The 6,750-nt window shown below is 40.3% G+C and overlaps 1 protein-coding gene across 1 annotated transcript in view; it reads right to left on the minus strand.

Annotated features, from left to right (window-relative positions):
• RSBN1L (round spermatid basic protein 1 like) overlaps positions 1–6,750 on the minus strand; it is a gene marked incomplete in the record, with an annotated part of 71,150 nt that overhangs the window by 11,817 nt on the left and 52,583 nt on the right.

Genomic DNA, 6,750 nt, shown 5'->3' on the forward strand with positions numbered 1-6,750 from the left:
ACGCTGGGCACGTGCACATGTTTCCCCAAGATCCCAGGAGGAGAATGGAGGAGGAGGAATTGTGGCATGCTCATAACCCCAAGATGTGTATGTGTGTGTGATTTCTCACTTTCCCTTTCACTGTCTCTTTCTCTCTCTTCGGTGAGGGCATGTACTCTATTGGCAAAAACCTCTTTAAAAAAAGAAAAAAAAGCCTCCAAAGATGATCATCTTTCTAGAGCTTACTATATTAATTAAAACACAGTTTATATTTCTATTATTATTATTATTATTATTATTTTGCTATAGGGTGCATGTACTCACCGGAGAGACAGAGACAGAAAGTGAGAAATCACCCCCCAGGGATGATGACCACACCACATTCTCTCCTTTTCCATTCTCCTCTCAGAATTCTGGGTACACATGCACACACACCTAGTGTGAGTACCAAGCTGCCAGATCCGGAACTCAAACCACAGTCGACCACATGGGAGTCCAGCGCCTTAAGTACTTTGCCACCTGTTGACCCTTATATTTCTATTATTAGCTGAAGAAAAACTACTATAAAGTAATCATCAGAATTCCTAAATCCCAAATCTACCTACCTTTCCTATCTGTCAAATAAATAATCTTCACAAATAATTCAAATTATTTGTGTTTTCCTTAGCTGGAATATTTTACCTGAGATTGCTGAAGAAAACTGTAATTAAATACAGTTACCTGCAATAATGCTAGCAAATCATGGCATTAAGGAAAGAAAGAAAGAAGGAAACAAAGAAGGAAAGAAAGAAAAAGGAAGGAAGGAAGGAGGGAAGGAAGGAAGGAAGGAAGGAAGGAAGGAAGGAAGGAAGGAAGGAAGGAAGGAAGGAAAGAAATGTGGTCAGCCCTGGTGGCAGAGCAGTAATCCAAGCTTTGTGATCCTGAAGCACATGGGAAAGTCTGGGCTCACATTCCAAGGTCTCCCTGTATACTTCAGGCACGCACATGTCTATCATCCTGGCTGGCTGAGGCTGAAGGTGGATTGCAGCATGAAGTCCTTGTTGGGGATGCTTCTGAGTGTGTGTGTGCCTCGCTCCCTGTTTCTTTCAAGAAATAAATAAAGAAAAGTTTATTAAAAGAAAGAAGGAAGGAAGAAAGGGAGGGAGGGAAGGAAGGAAAGAGAAGGGAGGGAAGAAAAAGGGACGGAAAAGAAAAGGAAAAGGGAAGGAAGGAAAGGAGAAGATACTCAATTATAAAGACTATACATACCTCTTGATTTAGGTATAGATCTCTCAAAAAGAATACAGTAACAGACACAATACTTATATTTAAAAAAATTTCCTTTTTAAAGAGATGAAACGTTTTTAATGTAAATCTTCTTACCATCCATAGTTAATGACCATCATTGGTGCATTTTCATTTTTCCTTCTCTATGTTCTCTGTATATATCGTGAAGGGAAGGAAAAAAGGTAGGAAGGAAGTAGAAAACTCCATATACCCATTGCTAGTGTCAGTCATAAAAACTCAGGCACTGGCAGGTGGCATGAAGGTTAAGGTGGCTAGACTCCACATGGCAACAACAGTTTGAGTCCTGGAAAGTGTTTTTCCTCTTGGGACCAGCAGTTGGTGTACTGGTTATGTTGCTGGACTCCCATGTAGTTGACCATGGGTGAGTCCCGGACCCAGTTGCTTAAACTCATGCCAGGCACGTGTGTGTGCGTGCCCAAGATCCCAGTTGCTTAAACTCATGCCAGGCACGTGTGTGTGCGTGCCCAAGATCCCAAGAGGAGAATGGAGGAGAAGGGATTGTGGCGTGGCCACCCCCCTGAGGGGTGATTTCTCCCTTTCTGTCTCTTTCTGGCGAGTGCATGTGCCCTATAGCAAAAACCTCTCCAAAAAAAACAAAACAAAACAAAACAAAACAAAAAAACAAAAAAAAAAACACCCTCAGAAGCTCTGATTAACACATAAAAATAAATTATATTAAACTAAAACTTGATTCATTATTCCTCATATTATTCCTTATTCCTTTCTCACTTTCCCTTTCTCTCTGTCTCTTTCTCTGGTTAAATAAAAAAAATAGTAACAAATGGAATTAAACTTTAACAATTGAAGCATACAAGCAGAAGATGCTAATAGTTCAATTATGCTGGTTTTTAAACTTTTTTTTGACACAGAGAAGTAAGAGTTCCTTATTTTTAAAACATGAGGTCAGCTCATCACATTCTTAGAGGCAATCTACATGACTTAAATGACTGTGCCACAAGGGGGTGCCATTTCCCACCATGTCTGACTTATATGTTCAAATCAAAATAGGTAATGATATTCAATCAAAATTTTATTTAAAAAATATCCATATGTTGACCCAGGTAAAAATTAATGTATTATCACCCATTTTAAGATGAGTACAACAGGTTCAAATGGTAGCACGGCAGTCTAACACTGCGCTCTACAGGGCTGACCCACATGGCTGGGGTCAGAGCTCCCTGAATGCACGAAGTATGCGAGTGCCCATGATGTGGATTGTGGTGACAAGACCCTGTTGGGGATGTTGTCTCCGTCTATCTAGCTCTCACTCATGGAAGAGAGGAATGAATAAAATTTAGGAAAGATCAATATAGCAAGGGAAATAAAGATGCTTTCTCAATTAGATAATCTGGTGCCTCTGTGATCTTTTTTTTAATTTTTTATTTATTTTTTTTGCTAGAGGGACATATGTTCTCACTGAGAAAGACAGAGAGGGAAAGTGAGAAAGCTTCCACCATGGAAGACAGTCACATCACAATATCTTCTCCTCCATTAGCATTTCGGACACATGTGCATACACATTCACACAGCATTTTTCAAGCCGCTGGGTGTGAGACTCAAGCCACAGTTGGCCATGTGGGCTCCAGCTGCCTTAATCACCATACTGCTGGTTGATCCCCAGGATAACGTTTTATATAGATCAGTTCATAAGTTTTTGAGGAGGATGTGGCAGGCACAATTGGTCAAAATGGAAATTTAGTATAAAGGCAGGCAATGTTTCAAAGATGCAATATCCAGATTGTCTTTAGTGGCCTAATACAGTAAAGTGATTCCAGTTTGACTTCAAATATGTTTTCTCCCCTCACTGGGCAGAGAAGTCAGTCTACCAGATCAGGTTATCTATCGGCTAACACTAACATAAGTTACTTGAGAAATAACTTAGAACTGGGATAAAATAAGTTTTAGACTGTGTCATGGTAGTTCAGGCAGTAGGGTATACCACTCTTCAATGTTGGAGCCACATGAAAACTTCAGTTCAGATCTTGGGTTAACTTGAAACACACTGGGTGTACACACTCGTACACACACACACACACTGCCCATGACCCAAGGTGGATGAAAGGCTGAAGGACAAGGGACTGCAGTGTGACAAGACTATAAAAAAGGTGCCTGTTTTTCTCTCTCAAGAAATAAAGAATTAAAATAATAATAATAATAGGGCCAGTGGTTAAGGGAGCCAAATCCCACATAGCTGACCACAGTTCAAATCCCAGCCCCAGCACCTTGAGAAACACACCAAATAGATGTGTATACAACCCCAAAATCCAGATGGAATGAAGACATGGAGGAAAAAGGATTACAACATAATCACATCCCATTAGGGGCTGCTTGCTTTCTCTCTCTAGTACACACCCATGCACATACTCTGGCTAATGAAAAAACAAACAAACAAACAGTTTTTCTTCCCTTTTTGTGTTCCTATCAGCTAAGACATAAGAACACAACAACGTTTCAATGAATATTTAAATAAAATAAAGGCTGAGGAGGGGCCAGTCCCATAATATAGTAGATAAAGAGTTATGTGTGGAGAGCTAGCACCCACATGGCCAACTAGTTCAAGTCCCTGTACATGTGGTTTGAGAATATGCCAGGCTCATGTGCATATATGCCCAAAATCCTGAAAGGAGAGAGAACAGAAAAGAAAGGATTGTGGCATGACCATTTCCCATGGTTGTCCGCCCTGCCCCCTGACTTTATTGACTTTATTGTTCTGCAGAAATGCCCAACATAGACTGTTAACTGCAAATACTTGGCTGTGCAAAAAGAGGGGCGAGTGCTAAAGCATAAATGGGAGATGTGATTCTGGTTTTAAAAGTACACCTCAGGTTCTAGCGAATGGACTTTAGGTCTGAGTAGCGGGAGCTGTATGCACCAGGACCTGCGAGGACGCTATCATTCCCCTGGGGGTTGTTTCTTTGTTTTTGTTTTTTTTTAAGAGAGACTTTTGCTATAGGATGTGTGCGCTCACCAGAGACAGACAGAAAGCAAGAAATCACCCCCCAGGGGGATGACCATGTCAAAATCCCTTCTCTTTCATTCTCCTCTTGGGATTTAGGACACGCGAACAAACTCATACCCAGTGTGAGTTTTAAGCCACCAGGTCCAGGACTGGAACCGCAGTCAAGTATGTGGGAGTCCAGCGACATAACTATTATACCATCCACTGGTCCCGTTTTTGTTTTTGTTTTTTTTTTACTGTCTCTCTTTCTCCAGCAAGTGCAAGCACCTTCTGCCAAATTTAAAAAGGAGAGAAAGAAATGCAATGCTCTGCAGGCCCAATCCACATAACACAGGGCCCAGTTCACATGTGAAGACCTCCCTGAGTTGCATGAGGCATGCTCATGCCCATAATCTGGGTATGACTGAAGCTAGAAACTGGACATCAGGACCAGCAGTTAGTGTAATGGCTATGTCGCTGAACTCCCATGTAGTCGACCGGGGTTCAAGTCCCAGACCCAGTGGCTTATACTCACACTGGCACGTGTGGGTGCATGCCCAAGATCCCGAGAGGAGAATGGATTGTGGCATGGCCATCCCCCCTGGGGGGTGATTTCTCACTTTCAGTCTGTGAGTGCACACACCCTGTAGCAAAAACTTCTCAAAAAAAAAAAAAAAAAAAAAAAAAAAAAAAAAAAAAAAAGAAAGAAAGAAAGAAAAGAAACTGAACATCAAGATCTTGTAAAAAAAAATAAATAAGTCAATAAAATGAAATTAGAAAACAAAGCCATATAGCCTCCATCCAAGCTGGCAGAGACTAACAGAACTGTCTGGTCAACCCAAAGAACTGTTGAGAAAACAGTAATATATTTTTAAAAATCACTAATGTATAAAACGTATTTATTTATTGCAACAAAAATAAACTTATTTTATGCAACATAAACTAACTGATATAGATATATAGATATAGCAAACTTTGGAAAAAGTCCATGTGTATGTTTCCATTCTCAAAAAGACTTGTCTTCTTCAAAGTCTTACTATGCTGCAATCTTTCTATTGCAGTCTCCTAGGTAGCTGGGACTAGAAGCAGGTGCACACCATCCTGCTAGACTTTTAGGGTAGGTTGGGAATCACGTACAAGCCTCCCATAAGGCCTTGGCCTACTAAGGAGCAGTACCTCCTACCACATGCTACCATGCGCTGGGTCTCAAACAGACTTTTATCATACAGTTCAAGTGGTATTATACCACTGTATTCAGGGGCACAACATTAGAGAAATACCATGTCCTATTACAATAATATATAATTCCATATGGTCTCTAAAACTTTCAGGCAACATGTAAGGATACAGAGGAAGTTGAAAAACAGAATTATAGAAGTAAACAAAATACACACACACATATATACACAACACACATATATATTAAATGTATAAACATTTTAAAAATCAGAAAACATGTATCCTATGATGAAGCTAAACAAGTGAAAAATATGATCTGTGAAAACTACAGTATAACATTGTAGAAATATACTACCACTACTCAGATCACAGAAATGGCTGAGTCTTTTAGCTTCTACAGAATTTAGGGATAATTATTTAGGTTGGCCAGATTAAAAAAAAAATTAATAGTTTTTGCTAAAGGGCACATGCGCTCCCCAAAAAGACAGAGAGACAGAAACTAAGAAATCACTCCCCAGGGGGATGGATGGCCATGCCATAGTCCCTATTCCTATACTCTCCTCTCTGAATTTTAGGCATGCACGCACATGTACCCAGCCTGAGTTTAAGCCACCAAGTCCAGGATTCGAACCATGGCTGACTACGTGGGAGTCCAATGATGTGACCATTACACTATCTACTGGTCCTATGATTTAAATTTAAAAAACCACGGGACCAGCTAGCTATTAAGGCACTGAATTCCACATGACCAACTCCATAGTTTGGGTCCTGGATCTGGAGACTAGAGAAACATGCCAGGCATATGTACACACATGCCCAAAATCCCAAGAGGTCAATGGTAGAGAAGGGATTACAGTGTAGCCATTCCCCGTGAGGGTAGGGCATTCTCATTCTTTCTTTCTCTCTCTCTCTTTCTCTCTTGGTTAGTGCCTATGACCTACAGCAAAACTTGGGAAAAAAAATTTTTTTTATTAGGAAAAAAGAAAAAGAAAACTAGACAAATAAGGATATAAAACTCCACCTGGGCTTAGTTTAAGTTCTGTATGCCATTGGTGGTCAGGGTCATCAAGTTGTACAACACAGAGAATGCCATCTACATACATCACTGTGAATGACTACAGTGCACAACGCCTACAATCATACACAGCAGCCCTCTGGTGGTAGTAATTCTCTCTAGATCATACGAAGACCTATCTTGAAAATTCAAATTAATGGGTTATTTGCCAAATTTCAAGCTTCACTGTTACATAGGCTATAATTTATTACTAATTCTTTTTGGAAAGGTTTTTGCTATAGGGTGTGTGTGCTCGCCAGAGAGAGAGATAGAAAGTGAGAAATCACACACACACACACACACACACACACAC

This window comes from Tupaia chinensis, unplaced genomic scaffold (genome assembly GCF_000334495.1).
Source record: "Tupaia chinensis unplaced genomic scaffold, TupChi_1.0 Scaffold000044_1, whole genome shotgun sequence".
Taxonomy (NCBI): Eukaryota; Metazoa; Chordata; class Mammalia; order Scandentia; family Tupaiidae; genus Tupaia; species Tupaia belangeri.